The sequence below is a fragment of the Pipistrellus hanaki genome (assembly GCF_964339955.1).
Source record: "Pipistrellus hanaki genome assembly, chromosome: 2".
NCBI classification, from domain to species: domain Eukaryota; kingdom Metazoa; phylum Chordata; class Mammalia; order Chiroptera; family Vespertilionidae; genus Pipistrellus; species Pipistrellus hanaki.
Genome location: NC_140504.1, coordinates 96,742,740 through 96,764,036, shown reverse-complemented (window position 1 = coordinate 96,764,036; position 21,297 = coordinate 96,742,740).

Here is a 21,297-nt window from a genome sequence, read left to right as displayed (position 1 = left end):
TCTGATGGGAATTGTGTTATATTGATATATTGGGGAAGAATTGACATGTTTACTCTGTTGAATCACCTAATCAATGAATACTTATTTGAACCATTTTTCTTTTATTATGTTATAGTTTTAAGCCTGTAAGTCCTGTATTAGATTTTTTTTTTTTTTTTTGGGGGGGGGGGGGTTAATACCTAAGTATTTCAATTTTTTGAGTGACTATAAATCATTTTTAATTTTATGTCCACGTTTTTATTGCTAACATGTAGAAATCAAAGATTATTTTACTGAACTCACTTCTAGCATATTTTATGGGTTTTTTTTGGTTGGTTGGTTTGCTTTTGGTTTGGTTTTATAGATTCCTTGGTTTTTCTATGTAAATAATAATGTCATCTGCAAATAGAAAGATTTATTTACTTATTTTACTTCTTTTTCTCTCCCCACAGCACTGTCTAGCACCTCTAGTACTATGTTGAACAGGAGAGGCATGATTGAACTTATTTGCCTTGTTTCTGATCTTAGGCAGAAAGTAATCATTTAGTATATTGTTAACTATAGGTATTTTGTGGATATTCTTATTTGAACAAAAGACATTTGTCAATGTCATGATATCAGATATTACAACAGATTGAAATTAAATAGTTATGGAAACTATTATAGCTACCTTCTATTAAGCTAGACATTGAAGAGAAGTTACAAAGATTAGCCAAATTTTAAAATCCTACTCCTTCACTTTTTTGTTTTGAAAATTATAGTAATTATTTGTAAAAACAAGCTATGCTATTTTAAATGAATAAATATATGTTTTTAATTTTAGTAGTTTTAATTTCTGATATGGTAAATATCTATAGACATAACCCACATAACTCTTTGTAGTCTTCAATTTTGAATGTGTAAAGTGGTTCTGAGACTAAAATGTTTGAGAACCATCGTGATAGGCAAACAGAAATGTCTACATCTTGGTGTTTACAATTGGTATTTAATTTCTGATATTTGTTGTGCTTACAGGAATGTTACTGGAAACATACTTTCTATAAATATGTGTACAAATCCTGGTACATGAAGTTTTTTACATGCTTTTATTAACTTTTTAAACACTCTGTGCTGTTGCGCCGAAACCGATTTGGCTCAGTAGATAGAGCATTGGCCTGCGGACTGAAAGGTCCCGGGTTCGATTCCGATCAAGGGCATGTACGTTGGTTGCAGGCACTTCCCCAGTAGGGGGTGTGCAGGAGACAGCTGATCGATGATTCTCTCTCTTCGATGTTTCTAACTATCCCTCTCTCTTCCTCTCTGTAAAAATTCAATAAAACATATTTTTAAAAAAATAAATAAATAAACACTCTGTACTGTTGACTATGAATATTCTCTTTCAGCTAATAAAAGGCAACACAACCAAAAACAAAAGTTCACTTCTGGAAACTTTACATACATTCAATAAATATTGAATGCTTGTTTTTTGAACTGAGTGTATAGTGGTAAAAAAGCCAACAGAGCTGAAACTGGTTTGGCTCAGTGGATAGAGCCTCAGCCTGTGGACTGAAAGGTCCCAGGTTCGATTCCGGTTGAGGGCATGTACCTTGGTTGCAGGCACATCCCCCGATCAATGTTTCCAACTCTCTATCTCTCTCCCTTCCTCTCTATAAAAAATCAATAAAATATATTAAAAAAAAAAGCCAATAGAAAATTGCTTCCCATGGACCTTGTATTTTGTTGCATGAAAAGGAAAATAATCTGATAACAACCCACCAATGTATACTGTAGGGCAGGAAGGCATGGAAATCTGTAGCTGGGCCCTTTCTTACTCTGGGACTGGCATAGGAAAGCCTCTTCTAGAATTATAGCTAAAAATAAAGGACACTTTCATGATGTGAATGAAAACACATAGTTCATCACTGATGAAAGCACTTTGCTTCACTTCCTTCAACCCTTTGCTTTGTCTTGCACTAAATGAACTCTTACCAAACTTAAGACATTATTGTCAAGGTTTTTTCTTATAAGAACTAAAATCTGTATTATTGTGTGAGACTGTGTTACTGACCTCTACTCTTAGGGGAATTAAAAAAAAAAGATACTCATTTATACCAGGAAGTTATCCATCAACTTTTCCTTATCCCCTGACTGTTTTAATGATGATACAACAAACAGCCTCACATTCTTTTATAAATAAAAATAGCAATCTTATGAAAAATGTGTTTCCTGCTGACTGTGAGAAAGTGTCCTAGGTGACATGCTGACTAGTTTGTTTGATTTAGCCTTGTCTTAAAATATGGTAAGATGCTGGAAATTACTACTGCTGCAGTCAACCAGGGGCAGTGTCACAACATGTAAAGCCCCCATAAGAATAAGCAATATGGCAATACAGTATGCAGAAGGCTACCTAGTTAAATAAGCAACTGCCTTAAAACATCCCAAATTGTTGTTTTTAATTTGTGTGTATCCATTAATATAATCATTTTTATAGCCTCAGGAAAAATGATTTCTAGTCTAGTGGGTGGGTTTTATCTTTTTTTTAAAAAAAGAATATATTTTTAAAATTTATTTTAGAGAGGAAAAATAGAGGGAGAGGGAAATAGAAACATCAATGATAAGAGATAATTATTGATCAGCTGCCTATTGCACACCCCACACTGGGGATGGAGCCCACAACCAGGGCATATGCTCTGGCCAGGGATCATACCGTGATCTCCTGGTTCATAGGTCTGTGCTCAACCACTGAGCCATGCTGACCAGGCTGATGAGTTTTATTTTTATAATACATCCCTACTCTGCAAACATCATCACCAAGCACTTGGATATGCTTGTTAGCAAAAATTTAAAGTGATAATAAATTGGCAAAATTCATGCAATACAGAGAATATTGTTAAAACTTTCTCTTTTTTTTTTTTTTTTTTGCCTTCTAAAACTAATGCACTCTTTCTCCCACCTTTCATATAGTCTTCTTTTCCTCAAAAACCCAGCATTGACTTCTTGCTTAGTTACATTTTCTCATTTATTTATTTTTTAATTAACTGGAACTCAATTATTTGTCTGAATGTTTTTATATGAAATAAATTAAGTAGTTATAGTCCAATGGTAATAAATCTTGCCTTTAATTTCTATTGCTACTATTTCAAAAAATGACCTGAAGTTATTACCACATCCCAGTGGTCAGTCATTCATGTAATACAGTTATTGAGCCCTACTCTGTGTCAGCTACTAAGAAAGATTCTGGATTTGTTTGCATAGTTTTCAATTAAGTCTTTACAATCATCATTTTCATATTACACTCAAAGGATCCTTAGGATTTGTTCTACTGTGTCCTTTTTTATGATGACAAACATTCAAACAGCACAAACTCCAAGCTATCTCTGTTGTTGTCACTCCACTCACCCAGTATTATTTTGTATTGGTTTCACGTGTACAACATAGACAATCATACACTTTACAAAGGTGTACAGCATAGACAATCTATACTTTATAAAATCGTACATCATATTCAATTATATATTATACTTTACAAAGTGTTCCCCTTGATATTTTTAGTACCCATGGGGAAATAAAGTACAACATAGGGAATATAGTCAACATTATTCTCACTTTTTAAATATTGGACTTTCATGTAAGATTTAATTTAAAGAAATAATTGTAAAGCTAACAGAAATTTTCTCCTCTGCCATAAACAAACTAGCAAGATATAAAAGTATTTTCCTAGAAATCAACCTGTGTTTGTTTACCACCAGGCAATATGTTAGGCAATCAGTTGATAACCCAGAGAACTAATTTAAATATAATTAGCCTAAATTAGAGATTCTCAAAACTTTTTTCATTTCAGAATGTTTGAAACTCTTAAAAAATTTTAAAGACCTCAAAGAGCTTTTGTTTATGAGGGTTTTATCAATCAATATTTTTCACATGAGACGTTTTTTGAATTTCTGAGGAAATTATAAGATATTCATTTAATAATTCATTTTAAAAATATAAATGCCTTGCATGTTAAACATAAATCATTTATATGAAACAAATATTTTTTTTTCAAAAAACAGAAAATCAGTAAATGGCATTATTTTGAAATTTGCAAATTTTTTCATTGTGTGTCATAATAAGAGACTTAGATTTCTAAATCTGTTGCAACATCATATCATATAGCCTCTGAAAAATTCAACCACATGCTCATGAAAAAAATAAGAGCAAAAAATGGCAAAATAACAACTTAATATAATTTTGAACAAAGTTTTGATCCTGTGGATCCCCTGGAAGAGTTTCAGTGGACTCTTGAGAGTACCCAACCATACTTTAAGAACCACTAACATAAGGATTATTTTAGAAAATCATTGATCCACTAAAAGTTATAGAAAGCAATATAAAATGAATAACAATTTCAAAAAGAACACATTTTTGCCTTAAATATAATTCCTCAGATATATAAGGTCCAAAACTAAAACTACCCTACTCATAGATGATGATTTTCTGCATAGAAAATTCAAAGGAATCCCCAAAAATCTCTAGTCATATAGCTAATTTAAGTTTGCAAGAAACAAGATCAACACACACACACACACACACACACACACACAAAAAAAAAAAAAAATCACTCATATTTTTATATATTAACATCAAACCTAGAAAAAAACAGATCTGGCCAGTGTGGCTCAGTTGGTTGAATATCACCCAGTACATCAGAAGGTCACTGGTTCAATTCCTAGGCAGGGTGCATGCAAAAGGCAGCCTATTTCTTTTTCACATGGATGTTTCTCTCTCTTCCTCTCCCTTCCTCTCTCTCTAAAATCAATAAAGACATTTAAACCCACACACACATAGGAAATGAAATTTACATTCATTCCAAGTAAAATAAAATATTTTGGTTTAAACATAAACACATATATAAAATCTGTATGCTTAACACAAAATGCTCATGAAAGAAATCAAAGTCCTACATAAATATATATTGTATTGTGTTCCTGGATTTGAACATGCATCATAGTAAAAGTGTTAATCTCCTGAAAATGAGCTATAGATTTAATGTAATTATTTTCAAAATCCTAGCAAAGTTTTGTAGACATAAATAATGTTGTCCTAAAAATATTTGAAAAGAAAAATAATTGCTAAAACAATTTATAAACGGAAAAATAAAATAAGAGGAATCACTGTACCTAATTCTAAGGCTGACTATAGAACTCTATGCTCAAAACTGTGTGGTATTGGCAGAAAGATAAATCAATAGAGTAGAATTAAAAACATAAAATAGTTCCACACAAATATTTCCAAGTGACTTTAACAACAAAGAGAAGCCAATTTAATAAAAAAAACTATAGCCTTTTCAACAAATGGTACTAGAACAATTAGACATTCATAGGCAGGAGGGGAAATAAGAACTTTGGTCTAAACTTCACACCTGATAAAGTTAAATAACTCAAAATAGATTATGGACTTAAATGTAAAAAATAAAACTATAAAACTTTTAGAAAACAACAAATGATAATAACTTGAAAAATTAGAGGCAGGCAGAGAGTTTGTAGACTCAAAGTAGAGATCATATAAATACCTAAAAGTTTGTGAGTAGCTGAGCAAATGGGTCATATTACTGTCATGCAGACTCTATGGAAGAGAGGCCATTGAGTTGCAGCCAGGATAACACATCATCAACAGGTGAAGCACCAGTGTGGTGGGAATAAATCAACTCATAACTGAACATGTGACATGTTACTTGGTTCAGTTCCTTTGTCAACTGTCATTCCAGCCTATTGGAGGCCATTTTGTCTAACTGCAAAAAAAAAGTTTTGGCTAATTTTACATTGGCCCCATACACAATTATGTATTCTTGATATCCAGGTCAAATTCTGATGTTACTACTTAACATAATTAGAAAACAAATGCTTTTAAATTAAAAATAAAATTAGAAACTATTGCTTGGTGAGTTAGGTTACATTAAGATAAGCCTTGATTTCAGTATTATTTCAGAGATATATTGTATGTTCTCACTCCTAAGAAGTAACTGGCTAGGACATACATTTGCAAGGAAATTGCATTAAAGATCTATTTTGTCTAAAATAATTGAAATACAGAAGTTAAGCTATTAGTTATTTTCTTTTTTTCTAACAAAGGAATGTATAAGTGCCAAAATGTCAGTAACTGTTCAACAAAACAATGGTATTAACCTCAAGAGGATAAAATTAAATACATTCGTTGCATCTTCTTATTCCATAACTGGTATGAAAATTACTAGTCTCTTGTTCAATTTTAATTGAAGCTTCCCTTTAGAAATAATTACTAACTCTAATCCACATCAGCTACAAAAAGTTTCTTAGAAGTTTTAATTCAATGCTGTATAAAGTTTGTGTCCTGATATTTACAAATCAGTAGACATCTCTGCTTTTGTACACAGGCATATTGGTAGAGAAAATATGCCACCTTTAGACATAAGTAGAAGTTTTGACCCTGAAAATGCCAAATCATGGTTAATATTAATATCTTAATAAAAAGTTACTTGTTCCATGCTGGAAGGCAATTCCAGCATGTCATAAATGCAAGAGTTTCATCAAAAGGTTGATGGAACTCAGGGACTCAGCAAGGGCTGAATTTTTAATGTTATTGCCTGTTGGAAATGGCTAAGGGTATTTCCCCAAAACCTGAAAAGGATGCATAAATGATTGCTTGCTGCCAGACAGCTGAGGGCATTTCAATCTACATGTTATTGTCTCCTGCTGGCCAAACACCTGAACAGCCGAAGGCGGTTCCACCAATCTGACAATAGATTCTGTGTACTAAAACCTGGCCTTTGATATGTACTTCTACCTTGCTATAGGATAATTTTTGTTAATGAAAAGCTAGGGATCCAGAGAGAGAAAGGAGAACTTGGTTCCTTTAGCCAAGCTTCTCTGGCCCCCCAAATGCCTTCCAAAATTATGTTTCATCTCTGGACACTTGATTAATTTACACACAGTGCCTCTTCAGATTCCTGAATCCCTTGCAACTGCTGGTTTACAACCGCCAGCATTAATGGTGACCAGGAAGGGACATCTGGAGAAGAATTTGCCTGAGCTGATAAAACAACACCATTAGTGGTGATAAGATTAACTGTGCATAAAACTCATGTTTAGCTTTAGAAGCCTGTGGATCTGTTAGTGCGTGAGTACCGGTAATTCTTTTTGTTTAAGTCAGATTATTGTTGTGGGGTCGAACCCTGGGTTCAAAATAAGACCACCAGAGGCTGATTAATTAATTTAAAAAAGCAGGCAAGGATTTATTGAACTGGCCAGGACAGCCACAAGAGCACCACACACAGGTGGACTCCAAATGACTGCACTGTTTCAGGGGTAGGCAATTCCTTTTAAATGTTTAAACCGCAAGAATTTTCCTTTTGTTCCTAAATCCTAAAGACTAAATTCTAAAGACTGGGGACAGCCCGCAAGGTTGGCTCCCAGTCACATCCTGCTGGACATTGGAATGTGGCCCTATAACACGGAAGCAGAGCTCAGCGGTTAGACTCTAAAGGTTATCTACAGTTTCTATCCCTGAAGCTACTGAGTCAGTGGGAATCAATCTCCTGTGGTCCTGGTCCCAGGCAAGGGAAATTGCCTTAGCCTCCAGGTCTCCACCTGGAAGCTGAGGTAAGTACCCGGTGTTTTAATCAGATGCAGGGGCCAAAGTAGAAGGGTTAAAATTCAAATAGAAGTTTTTACCGAAGTATGGTTGCCACTATATTTCAATTATAATGGAGAATAATTCAGTTAAAAGGCAAAATTATAAACAAATTGGAATATCAAAAGGTACTTTTTTCAAAATGTGGCTTCTTGTTCAAATTAAAATTTTAATTCATATTTGGAACTGAAAATCTGTAATAAGAAATAAAGCCCCATTGCCAAATCTGCCTCTGGTGCAGGGAGATTCAAAAGTGGCTGGAGAGGGCAGAACTATCAGCTCTGTCACAAAGAGATTCTCTAATGTTTTATTTAAAAAATACCAAAGAATGCGTTGGGATAAGCAAATTTTTGCAAAAATAACTCTGAAAACTAGTACATTACTTTGGAAAACGGAATAGAAAAAGATTTAGGAAAAAAATTTTTGATTTGGTCTTGTTTATCTGCCATTATCTATTAAGCATGCCTTTAGTTTAATTGGAAAGAGAAAAGCAGCAGAATCAGTTGCTGAAAAAGGAAGCAGGAGATGGGGGGAGGGAGATCTGTGGTGATCCTGTAACATAAACAGAGTGTACTAGGAAAAGTCTCCTTCTCACCATGAAGTTTTACAAAATTTAGAAATGTGTCTAGGATTTCTGAGGAGTTAGCTTAAAAACAAATGCATGCAACCATCTGATTTCAGATATTAGATGAGTTTTGAGCTAAACTTAACTCTCTTTATAATGGTACAGAATAAAACCCAAGACTTTTTTTCTGCAAAAAGAAAGATGGCAGATTTGTCCTAGGAAAAAAGATGCAGGCTGGTTCTAGCAACAAGATTGGTATTTCCATAATGAAGAATAGTTTTTAAAATAATAAATCGCATTTAAAAGTTAACATAAAAACTGCTAAAAAAAAAAAAAAAAAAGTCAGTAAATGTCTCTATTACAAAAATTTGCCAAAGTAAATGCTTAGGTAATTAAAATTGGCTCTAGAATATCAAAAATTGTTGAAACATAGATAAATAATATATTAGTTATGAAAATCTAATTAGCCCAGGTGAAGACTGGCTACCGCCTTTGTTAATTAAGAAGGCTGGCTGCCCTTGGCATAAAACCTGTTTCTCCAGCAAAGGACAAAGCTTTTTCTCAAGACAACCTCTTAAAGAAAAAATGTGGCTTCTAAAGACAAACTTGCTTCCCAGCTTCCCCTCCTTGGGACTGGTCACATTTCCAGCAAAAAGAATGTAACTAATTTGCATTTGAATGGCCAGAGGCCTGCTATTGCAGTGTTTTTCAACCTTTTTTGGGCAAAGGCACACTTGTTTCATGAAAAAAATCACGAGGCACACCACCATTAGAAAATGTTAAAAAATTTAACTCTGTGCCTATATTGACTATATATAAAGTAATTCTCTTGAATAGGAATCAAATAAACACAAATAAAGTATTTTATAATTACTTTATTATGAAATATTAAGTAAACAAAATAGTGAAAAATTATAAAATTCTTGTCTTGTCTGCACCTACGGCACACCAGGCAACATGTGCCGCGGAACAGCGGTTGAAAAACGCTGTGCTATTGAACTCTAGCAGCTTAATCTAAGAAATGCTAAATATTTGACTTGCCAGCTCTAAAAGTTTAAGGTTCAAATTAAATTGGGAGAACTAGATGCCTCAAATTTTAAGAAAAAAAAAAAAAAAAAAAAAAAGCCCTAACAACCGGCATTTTAATATGCTGGAGGTGGGGCAGCATTTGTGCCTTGTGAATCAGATGTATAAGTTTACTAAATTTGCGTGCTTTGCTTTTTAATAAAGATGCCTACTTAAGTTACTTAATAATTTAGTTTTTGAAATATAATCAAGGTTTCATATAATTTCAGTTACATGAGAAGCCAATATTTTTATAAGTAATTGGATCCTAGTAAAGTCTTCTAAGAAATTTACTGAGACCTCCCATAATCCCTCTGTATATGTAAATAAGCCAAAGGGGATACTCTATATTATAAAAATAAAATTCTAAGTTTAATAAAAAGGAGAAATAAATTTCAAAATTTTAAAATCTCTTCCATTAATATTTACAGGGTAAACTAAATTGTGTTGTTAAAGTACTAAATCTGACAATAATTACATTCACCATAATTTAAAAAAATCACTTGAAATATATGGCTTTGCGTCAGTATTAGTCTAAATCTCATAGAGCAACAATTTTTGTTATATTGGTTGCTTGGTGTAAAAAAGAAAGGCAAAAGCCGGGACCGGTTTGGCTCAATGGATAGAGCGTCGGCTTGGGGACTGAAAGGTCCCGGGTTCGATTCCGGTCAAGGGCAGGTACCTTGGTTGCGGGCATATCCCCAGTAGGGGGTGTGCAAGAGGCAGCTGGTCGATGACTCTCTCTCATCGATGTTTCTAACTCTCTGTGTCTCTCCCTTCCTCTCTGTACAAAATCAATAAAATATATTTAAAAAAAAAAAAAAAAGAAAGGCAAAGACTTTTAAAAGAAACTCTCTAAATGTAGCCTGAAAATCATTTTGGAAAGAATAAAAAGAGGTTTCCTTCAAATGTCTGGAAAACTAGTTAAAAATCAATATATTAGGCCTCAAAATAGAAAAGTAAATAATTTGTGTTTTTGCCTCCCTGACAAAGCTTATGTAAAATTACTCGAAGACTAATAGTAGAAATTTAATTAATGTAATTTACTGTCCATAACCAAGGACAAGTAAAATTAAGAAAATAAAAGTAAATCTTGTTTCTGATTAGTTTAATTTGGCTAATTGATATAAGTGAATATTCAAGAAAACTTAATTATACTAGCCAGGAAACTGTTCCTGGAGCATTAACTATTTTTTTTTTTTTTTTTTTTTTACTAATGGTTCATCTCATAGTAATTTCTATTTTTAAAATAAATCTTTATTGTTCATATTATTACAAATGTTCCTCATTTTTTCCCCTCCATTGCTCCCCTCCACCAGGTTCCCTCCCCACCCTCTGCCCTTTCCCCACCCCGCATTGTCCTCATACGTAGGTGTACATTTTATAAGGTTCTCCCTCCTCCCAACTGGTGGGCGGAGTTATGACATTGCTGGCACCTTTCACAGAGACATCCCCAAGACATTGAGCCATCAATCAGCCATCAGCGCCTGCCAAAGTGTCCTGGAGCCCACCCCTTCCTGTTGTGCCCTGGGTCCAACCCTCTCCTGTTCCTTCCCTTAAAAAGACCCCCAGACCAGCCACGTGCTGCTGATCCTCTATGTCCAGGTGTCAGCCCGGCTGGGTCCATCCGCACACCTCAACTCCTTCAATTCTGACTTCTCTACCTCCATAATGAGTCCCGCTCATTACTGGGGAATAAACTTTATTTTAAAACTCCTTGGTGGACAGTTTCCTCCGCCTCAAACTTTACATCTTGGTGCGAAACCCGGGCACTGGGTGAGTACTCTGTAGGACATTTCCTGGCCTGGGGTACCCTCCGTGGCTCAGGAACCCTCAGGCTTCTCTCCATCTCAGCAGCATCAGAGTCAGCGAGTAAGCCCATCCCTATTTTTTTCCTAGGGTCATTATTCTTCCGGCTTCTCTGCCCATAAACCGCGGCCGCATCAGAGTTTGCCTCCGGGTCTCCCAGGGAGATTCCAGTGGTCAAGGTTGGGGGAGACGTCCCCGCTCCCTTGGCTTTCCCGCCTTTTGGCCTGATCCGGACCCCAGAGGGCTGGGGGGACGCCCTCCTGCCATCCCTCGGGTTCCCGGTCCGTAGCGTTGAGGCGCTGGTCCTTGGACTCTGCTATTGACCTGACCCTAGGTTTCAAATAGGGCACAAAATCTGGTACCTTAAGGTGCCTCACGAATCTGGCTACTTCTGTAACGGGACTTAACCATCCTCGCCTGACCTCCTCAGTAAATTCAGCCAGGAAGTCGCCCAGGGTTCCAGGTGCCAGGCTCTCCGCCTTCCTCCCTCTGCCACTTCTGTTTCTGACTTCTGTCCTGTCCTCTCTGCTTCGGACCCAGCTGCCCCTGCCCCGATCCCTCTCCCTGCTGCGGCCCCGTGGCCATCCCTGTCCCCCTCTCCCCTCCGCCTCGCGGCTCCCTGCAGCCGCGCGCCCCGCCCCGGACCCCTCCCCCGCCGAGGACGGCTGCTGCGGCCACCGAGGCCACCCCGGTTTCCCTCCCCGCCACCGCAGCCACGGTTCCCCTCTCCACCGCGCCCTGCGGCTTCTGAGCCCCAGGCACTTCCATGTCGCCAAGCACTGCTGCCGCTTGGCCCCTGGGGTTGCTCCACCACAGCCTCATGCCAGGACTGACTCGCATGCGCGAGTGAGAACGCAGGGTTGGTCCCCGGCCATGGCCCGCCGGACACTACAGCTCCCGCCCCCAGCTTTCGCGCGCCGGACTGCCGAGCGCCAGCGCGCAGGGTCGGTCCCCGCGCGACCCTCCGTTTCGCCCGCTCTCCCATCACCAGCAGAAAGGAGTCCCCCCTCCCCCGGGGCTCCCCTGCCGTGGATGCCACAATCGCAGCCTCTGGTCGCCACCTCCACGAAAGCCTCCCACCCGCACAACATCTTCTCCACACAGTTAAGTGCTCTTCCATTGTTTAATTGTGCGAGCCCTTGCCACCACGAGGCCGCTGCCATCTTGGCGAGTCCCGCCCCTTTCCAGTTCCCAAGGTACCGCCTTCATCTTTGCACAACGTGCCCCTCCCCTCTACAACCGAGTCCTGCCAACTCAGGCCGGGCCTGTCCAGCCTTCTCCTGTCTACAGCCAGACCCCTCCCCAGGTAAGAGATCCATTCACGGCATTTAAGGCTTTAATGCCCATGAGAAACAGGACGGAGTAAAACCCGCCTTCTATAGGACTTGAGTCTGCCAAAAACCCACACCTTTGCTTGCTACCTTGGGGCCAACGGCAGCCACACACAACTGTGTGTGGTGGGGGTGCAACGACAAGACGAGCGTCTCCTGGAAGATTCTTCAACTACGGAAATGAACGTTACTGGGCTAAACGATGCCCACAACCCCGTGCTCCGACCAAGCCCTGCCCAGCCTGTGGTCAAAGCAGTCACTGGAAAAGCGGTCCCTGGAAAGGCGACAGGCCTTCTATGTCTCTGCATGAAGGGGCTGTCCTTCCAGATCGTGACCCTCCGCTGGACAGATGCCTGGACTCGACACCACCCCGCCACCCCCGCCAAAAGCCCCAAGTGCAGCTCAAGGTAAGGGTGCAGGTCTCCTTCCTGGTGGATAAGGTGTGGAATACCTGTCTTTGCACTCTCTTTTTCAGCCACGATCTCTTTCCTGGGTATGAACTGGCAAAAATGCTCTGTTCCCTCCTCTCCCTGCCTTTTCTAAATATCTTCAATAGCATATAGAAATGGGAAAAAAAGGAAATGAATTCTAAAGTTAACTGTTTACAAGAATTTTTATAGGACCCACTCACCTGGACAATCCTGCCCCAGGGGTTCAGAGACAGTCATCTGTTTGGCCAGGCCTTACCCAGAGACCTTCCCAGCACTACAAGTCTCAGAGTCATACAGCTGGCCTCCACTGGTAACGTTTTTCCATCATTGGGATCCTCACCCAGCCCCTAAGGCCAGCCTTCACCCCCATAGCCTACCTGTCCAGACAGCTTGATCCCACAGTTCGGGGGATGGCAGCCCTTACTCTGGGCTCTGGCTGCAGCTGCTGCTCTCACCAAAGAGGCCCAGAAGATCTGCCTCCAGCAACCCTTACAGGTGTTCTCCATCATAGACCACAGGATCTTCTGTCACACCGATCCTGATCTCTCCTTGCCCCTCTCACATGTACCCAGCCCTGAACCCAGCCACTCTCCTTCCTGCTGCCTCCACCCAAACTGCAGCAAAGCACTTCTGCCCCGAGGTTTTCAGATGCCCTGAGTGCCTCTCTTCCTGCTCCACGTGTGCAGCTGCCCCACCCCAGGCAGCTGCTCCGGGAACATGCTGACAGGTTTCTGCCCAGGGCAGAACCAGCTGACCAAGCCTCCTGAGGACCACCCCTCCAGCCCGGGAACTCAGTTCCCCCCACTGCAGTCAGACTGCTTGGCGATCCACCTTGGCATCACCTCTCCAGACTCAAGAGGACCCCGGAGCAGCATTACTGCTATAAATGTGAGGTGTTGGGCCCCACTAAGGCCAGCCTTAGTCGCCCTCCCCCCCCCTCCCAGCCCTTGGCAACCTCCGTGAAACCTATGACAAGGACTGACAAGGACAGCACACGCATCACCCGGCAAGTAGGATCTCAGGATAGCCCTCTGCTCAGACACCAGGCAGATATCCTGATTGCTGTCAACCTCCGTGTCCAACAGTGGCCGACCATATGCCTGCTCTGCTTACGACCAGTGGAACCCAGACAGGTGTAATCGACATGTCAACACCTATGGGGGTTCCTGCTGGTCAGGTTGTGTCATCCATGATGTCTATAATGAGGTCAGGTCTGGCCCCTTTTTCTCCAAAAGCATCCTACAGGCTGAACAGTCCCTTAAAGGGAAGCTGCCTGATTTCCCCTGGGTAGAAGTCCTGTTTTCTTGGCTCCAACTTATCCAGCACACTTTACTATTCCTTAATGAGACCTGCACCCTGCCCAATGTCTCGCACTGCTTTTTATGTGTCTCTCTCCAAAGATCTTTGCTAGCTGCCGTCCCACTCATGACTCCTCCAGGAACCCAAGGACACTGTGAGTGTCCGCCTCCCCTGGCTGGCATACCCCTCTGGGAACCCGAAACTCCAGAACCCAGCTTGCCCCCGCAGATATGCTACCAGACAAGCAACCCGGTAACTGGGGGACAGATCACCTGGAACTGTACCCAAAGCCACACCACAGCCAGTCCCGCCAAGGCCAGCCCTGGTACTTTCTTTTGGTGCAAGGGCACCGTAAGCAACTGCATAAACTCCTCTGACCCCGGGCCTTGCTTCATGGTCACAGTAGTTCCCCAACTAACCTTGTATGGAGAGTTGGAGCTCGCCTGGTTGCTCCCTTCATCCCACCCCTGGGCCCGCTTCCTCCCTGTCATGTTGGGGGTAAGTATAGCTGCTTCAATAGGCCTAGCTGGGGGGGTGGAGGGGGGGGGAGGGGGCCTGTGTAACAGCATAATCTCTGCTCAGGATTTCAGTGACAAACTCCAGATAGCCCTGGAGTCTACCACTACCTCTTTAGCTTCCCTGCAGCGGCAAATAACATCAGTAGCCCAAATAGCCCTACAGAACCGAAGGGCCCTAGGCCTTCTTACTGCATGTTCCTTCAAGAAGAATGATGCTACTACATCAACGAGTCCAGAGTGGTGAACAGAACGTGCAGAACCTGACTAAGCTGTGTGAAGAATTATGTGCAAGACACTCCCGGGACAACTCTCTTTTCGGCTGGCTCCAAAGCCCTTTAGCTACCTGGATCCTACCCCTCATAGGGCCCCTAATTCTAATCTGTGTCTTTTTTTCCCTAGCTCCCTGCCTCCTCAAATTCATCCGCTCCCAGGTCGCTGAAATGTCACTGCAAACCAGTGACTGCAAACCAGCTCCTGCTCCATCCCTACACTGGGCTGCCCTCCAACCCGCCTCTGCCTGACCCTGGCCTCTGACCTATTCTCTTCACCCCCTGGTCAGCAAGGAAGTAGCCAGAATGATTTCGCCGTCCCCTATCACTAAGAGGCCGGGGAGGCAGGGGGAGAAGCCCAGAGCCGATACAAGCATCTGCATAGCTCCTGAATCCTGCCCAGACTTTCAATTTTTTTAAATATAATCAAAGAGTCTGGAATATAAGGTTCTCCCTCCTCCCAACTGGTGGGCGGAGTTATGACATTGCTGGCACCTGTCACAGAGACATCCCCAAGACATTGAGCCATCGATCAGCGCCTGCCAAAGTGTCCTGGAGCCCACCCCTTCCTGTTCTGCCCTGGGTCCAACCCTCTCTTGTTCCTTCCCTTAAAAAGACCCCCAGACGTGCTGCTGATCCTCCATGTCCAGGTGGCAGCCCGGCTGGGTCCATCCCCACTCCCCAACTCCTTCAATTCTGACTTCTCTACCTCCATAATGAGTCCCGCTCATTACTGGAGAATAAACTTTACTTTAAAACTCCTTGGTGGTCAGTTTCCTGAGCCTCAAACCTTACACATTTTATGTTCAGTCTCTTCCCACACCTTCACTCCCCTTTTCCCCGAGAATCGTCAGTTCACTCCCCTTCCATACCTCTGATTCGATTATATTCACCAGTTAATATTGTTCATCAGACTTTTTAATTCCCTTGGTTTTTAGATTCACTTGTTGATAGTTATGCATTTGTTGTTCATAATTTTTATCTTTATTTTCTTCCTTTTCCTAAAGAACTCCCTTCAGCAATTCATATAATTCTGGTTTGGTGATGATGAACTCCTTTAGCTTTTTTTTATTTGTGAAGTTCTTTATCCGGCCTTCCATTCTCAGTGATAGCTTTGCTGGGTAGAGTATTTTTGGTTGTAGGTTCTTGCCATTCATCACCTTGAATATTTCTTGCCATTCCCATCTGGCCTGCATGGTTTCTATTGAGAAATCAGCTGACAATCGTATGGGTGCTCCTTTATTGGTAACTACCTGCTTTTCTCTTGCTGCTTTTAATATTCTCTCTTTGTCTTTTGCTCTTGGAATTTTAATATGATGTGTCTTGGTGTGGTCCTCTTTGGATTCTTTTTGTTTGGGGGTTCTGTGCACTTCCTGGACTTGTAAGTCTAATTCTTTCACCCGGTGAGGGAAGTTTTCTGTCACTATTTCTTCCAATATGTTTTCGGTATCTTGCTCTCTCTCTTTTTCTGGGACCCCCATGATTCTGATGTTGGTTCGCTTGAAGTTGTCCCAGAGGTTTCTTACATTATCTTCAGCATTCTGGATTCTCTTGTCTTTTTGCTTCTGTGGAGGAGTGTCTTCTGGCTCTTTATGTTCCAAATCTTTGACTTGATTCTTGCGATCTTCCATTCTGTTTTTAGGACTCTGTATAATATTTTTTATTTCAATCAGTGTATGTTTAATTTCTAGTTGGTCCTTTTCCATATCCTCGAGGGTCTCATTAAATTTATCTGCTTTTTCTAGGAAATTCTTCAAAAACTATAACCATGGTTTTGAACTCTATATCCAGTTATTTATTTTCCTCCATTTATTTTTTTTTGTAATCTGTTTCTTTTTCTCTGCATTTTCACTGCTTTCCTGAGTTAGGAGGGTAGCTTTGTGTGTTAGGTGTCCTATGTGAGCCAGTGGCTTGGCCTCCGCAGTTACCTGAGGTGGACATTCTTGGTGCACTCCTTTGTGGATTGTGTGTATAGCCTTATTGTATTTAAGTCTTGTTTGTTGTTGGTATCAGTGGGAGGAGTTGACTTCCAGGCCAATTGGCTGTGAGGAACAGCTGTGTCTATGCCAGGAGACAGCCTTATTCACACTTGCAAAATTGCAAAAGCCTCTGTGCTCAGCTTGGATGGAACGAAGTTGCAGGGTGGAGCAGACAGACTTGGCTTCAAGTCAGCCCCTCTTTATGAGGTTCTGGGGTCTCAGTGTCCCTCAGTACTCGATGAAAGCACCTCTGAGAGAAAGGCACCCTCGAATTTTGCCCGCTGCCAGACAGTCTAGTCCTCCCCCAATAAATCTGGATTCCCAGATTCTCATCCAAAACTGGGGTTCAGCGCAGTCTGGAGCTTTTGTCTTCTTTCTGCTAGGGAAATCCAGTGGCACAGTTAACTGTCTGTCCTCTGCGCACATTCACCTGCGCACCTCCAGAGCTCTGCCTTTTGCTGCTCCCCTGAGTTTCCACCTTACAGCCCAGATCTCTCCCTCCTCCTCCTTCGTTTGAGCCTGGGTCCCCAGGATCTCACCTGGAAATGGGGTACAGTGCAGTCGGAACTGGGGTTCAGAGCAACCTGGAGCTTTTATCTCCTTCCAACTAGAGAATGCAGCCAGGCACTCAGCCGCCCTGTCTTCTCCAGCTCTGTCCTCTCCACAAGCGCACACCCATGTTTCCATATCTCAAGCTTTTACAGCTCCTCTGATTTTCCTTGTGGCTTTCTCTTTCCTTCTAGTTGTAGAATTTCCAGTCAGCCAGCTTTCCTGTGGTTTTGGATGATGTCCATTTTGTCTTTTAGTTGTATTTTTGAAATTGTTGTGGGAGGCTGCAGTTTAGGTATTTATCTATGCCGCCATCTTGTATTCTCTTGTACTCTCATTTTTTATTTGTTTCAAGATAATTTTTTATTTCTACCTTGATCTTGTTGTTAAACCATTCATCATTTAGTAGCATGTTATATAACCTCCATGTCTTAGTATAGTTTTTATTTTTTTTATTTTTTTTTCTTGTAATTTATTTCTAGTTTCATAGTATTTTAGTCAGAGAAGATGCTTGATGTAATTTCAATCTTCTAACTTTAATGTGACTTGTTTTGTGCCTTGACATGTGTTCTGTCCTAAAAAATGTTCCACATGCACATGAAAAGAATGTATATACTGCTGTTTAGGGATGAAATTCTCTGATGGTATCAATAACATCCTCTGATCTAGTGTGACATTTAAGGCCAATGTTTCTTTGTTGATTTTCTGTCTAGAAGGTCTATCCATTAATTTCAATGTGCTGTTAAAGTCCCTACTATGACTGTATTACTGTTTCTCTCTCCCTTTATGTGCACCAATATTTGTTTTATATATTTAGGTGTTCCTAATGTTCAGTGCATAAATGTTTATAAGAGTTATATCTTTTAGATTGATTCCTTTAACTTTATGTGGTGTCATTCTTTAGCTCTTATTATAGCCTTTGCTTTAAAGTTTATTTTGTGGGCTATAAGTATTGTTACCTTAACTTTTTTTTTTGTTTCCATTTGTTTAAAATATCTTTTTTCTTCCCTTTCTTTTAGTCTGTGTGTATCTTTCATTCTAAAATGAGTCTCTTGTAGACAGAATATATATGGGTCTTCTTTCCTAATCTATTCAGCTATGCTATGTTTTTTAAAGAAGCATTTAAGCTATTTTTATTTAAAGTGATTTTTGATGGGCACATAGCTGTTGCCATTTTATTCTTTAAGCCTTTCTCCTCCTCTTTGTCTTCCTCTTCCTCCTCTTTCTTTTTCAAGTTGACTCTTTAACATTTATTGTATTACTGGTTTTGTAGTGATAAACTCCTTAAGCTTTTTTTTTTTTTAATCTGAGAAGCTTTTTATCTGTCCTTTAATTCTTAATGACAAACTTTGCTAGATAAAGTAACCTTGGTTGTAGTCTTTGCTTTTCATCACTTTGATTATTTCATACTAATCCCTTCTGAAATGTTTCTGTTGAGGAATCAGTTGACAGTCTTATTGGAGCTCCCTTATAAATAACTAAATGACTTTCTCTTGCTGCTTTTAAGATTTTCATTTTGTATTTAACCTTTGCAATTTTAATTATGATATCTCTTTGTGTGGACTCTTTGAGTTTATATTGTTTGAAACTCTGCACTTCCTGAACTTGAGTGACTTTTGTTTCACCAGGTTAGCAAAGTTTTCAGCCATTGTTTTTTTACAAATAGGTCCTCAGTTCCTTACTCTGTCTATTCTTTTTCTGATACCCTATGATGCAGATATTGTTATGCTTTGTGTTGTCCCAAAGGCCCCTTAAACTATCCTCATTATTTTATAATTATTTATATTTTTATTGATTTTAGATAGATGATAGATAGATATCAATTTGTTGTTCAATTTACTGATACATTTATTGGTTGCTTCCTATATATGCCCCTACTGGAGATTGAACCCATAACCATGGTGTATTGTGATGACACTAACCAAGCAAGCTACCTGGCCAGTGCCACTATCCTCACTTAATATTTATTCTTTTTGCTTCTCTGATTGGGTTATTTCTGCTACCCTTTCTTCCAAATTGCTTCATTCAACCTACTGTTTATTCCTTCTAGTGTAGACTTCTTTCTAGATGTTGTATTCTCTTTCATTCTGACTGTTTCATTTTTATGGTTTCAATGTGCTTTTTCAGGCTGTTGTAGTTCTCACTAATTTTCTTGGAGTTCTCACTAATTTCCTTGAGCATTCTTATTACCTTTTTAAAAAATATATATCTGGTAAATTGCTTGCCTCTATTTCATTTAGCTCTCTTTCTGGAGATTTCTTCAGTTCTTTCATTTGAGGCATGTTTCTTTGTCTCTCCATTTTGGTTGCCTCTCTGTGTTTGTTTTTATGTAATACAGATCTGCTATGATCACCAGTCTTGGTAGTGTGTCCTTATATAATAAGTATCCTGTGGGATCCAGTGTCCCAATTTTCTTGATCACCTGAGCTGGGTGCTCTAGGAATTGTTTCTTGTGTGGGCTATGTGAGTTTCTTTTTCTGAGTGAATTTTTATTACTATTGGCTTGTTTGTTCATGTGTTCAATCCTTAGGGGTCCTCAAACTTTTTAAAGTGGGTGCCAGATCACGGTCCCTCAGAGAGCTGGAGGGCCAGACTATATGAACTACTAATTCCTACTGTAACACCTCAGCTGCGTTCACTGCCCAAAAAACCTGGCGGGCCGGATCAGACTCCTCTGCGGGCCGCATGTGGCCCGCGGGCCGTAGTTTGAAGACCCCTGCAAGCTTCTGTGTAGGTATGACCACATGAAGCAGAATTTGCCTCAGCAAGTTCTAATGCATGCCAAGATCTACCTTTGGATAAATTGCTTGTGAAGCAAATTGGATCTTGCCCTGATGTTGCCTGAAGCTGACCACTGGATGTGTTGGTTCTGTGACCTCTTGGGAGAGACTGTTTTATTTCATTGTTAGACACTGCCTGTGATTGGCCCTAGGCAACTAGTTTGGAGCTACAAAGCTGCCTCTGCTGGGTCTGGTGGCCATGGGAAGGCCAGCTTACACAAGTTGCAAGTCAAAGGGAAGGACAGTAATAAACCCAAGACATCTCAAGGTCAATTTTTCCCTGCTTCTGCCTGCCAGCTGCATATTAAGCTAAGTCACTGAAAGGTCTCCCAGTAGTATTCAAGTTGTATGAGGAAGGGTCTCAGTGAGTCACTGGATAGAGGGGATTGGCTTTTACTAGATTTATACAGATTAAAATTCTATGCCAGTGCTGAAGCTGAAGCTACTCAGCAGAAGTTCCAATGTATACCAATTCTAGCTGCTACTCATCAGGTGTCCACAAACTTTTGTGGTAGAGTGGGGTGAGGAAATCATCAGGGTGAGACCAGTTGAGTTTATCAGGCTCAAACAGATCAAGATTTGGCTGTGTGAAGGAAGAGCCTGGCACAAGTCAAGTGTGTGAGGAAAAAATGGGCCCTGTCTTACAGTCACAAAACCAGTTAGTTCCAGATTCTGCCAGGAGCCCCAGCTCAAAAAAGTAAGGTTTTCAGAAGTCAGGCGGGTGAGCCAGTGGATCTCCCATTAGGGGGAGCACAGATCAAACTTGGGGAAATGAAGGAAGAGAGATCCTTGTTCCAAAGCCCACAACTCAGCCACTGACACCTTATAGTCTGCTTGGATCTCCAAACCGCTGCCTCGACAGCTGACTCCTTAGCAGGGCATGAGCTCCACAGGGTGGGGAGAGACAAGGAGTCTGGAGGGTCAGAATATTGCATTTCTTAGGCTGATGACATAAGGAGAGGACTGCTGCACTAAAAAAAGGTGGTGTCTGCAATGTGACAGAGACTGAGTGCAGGAATTCTGATAGCTTTCTCTTCGTCTCTATACAATGGCACAAATCTCAATCTTTCCTCTTCAGTCTCAAATACACTTTTCCC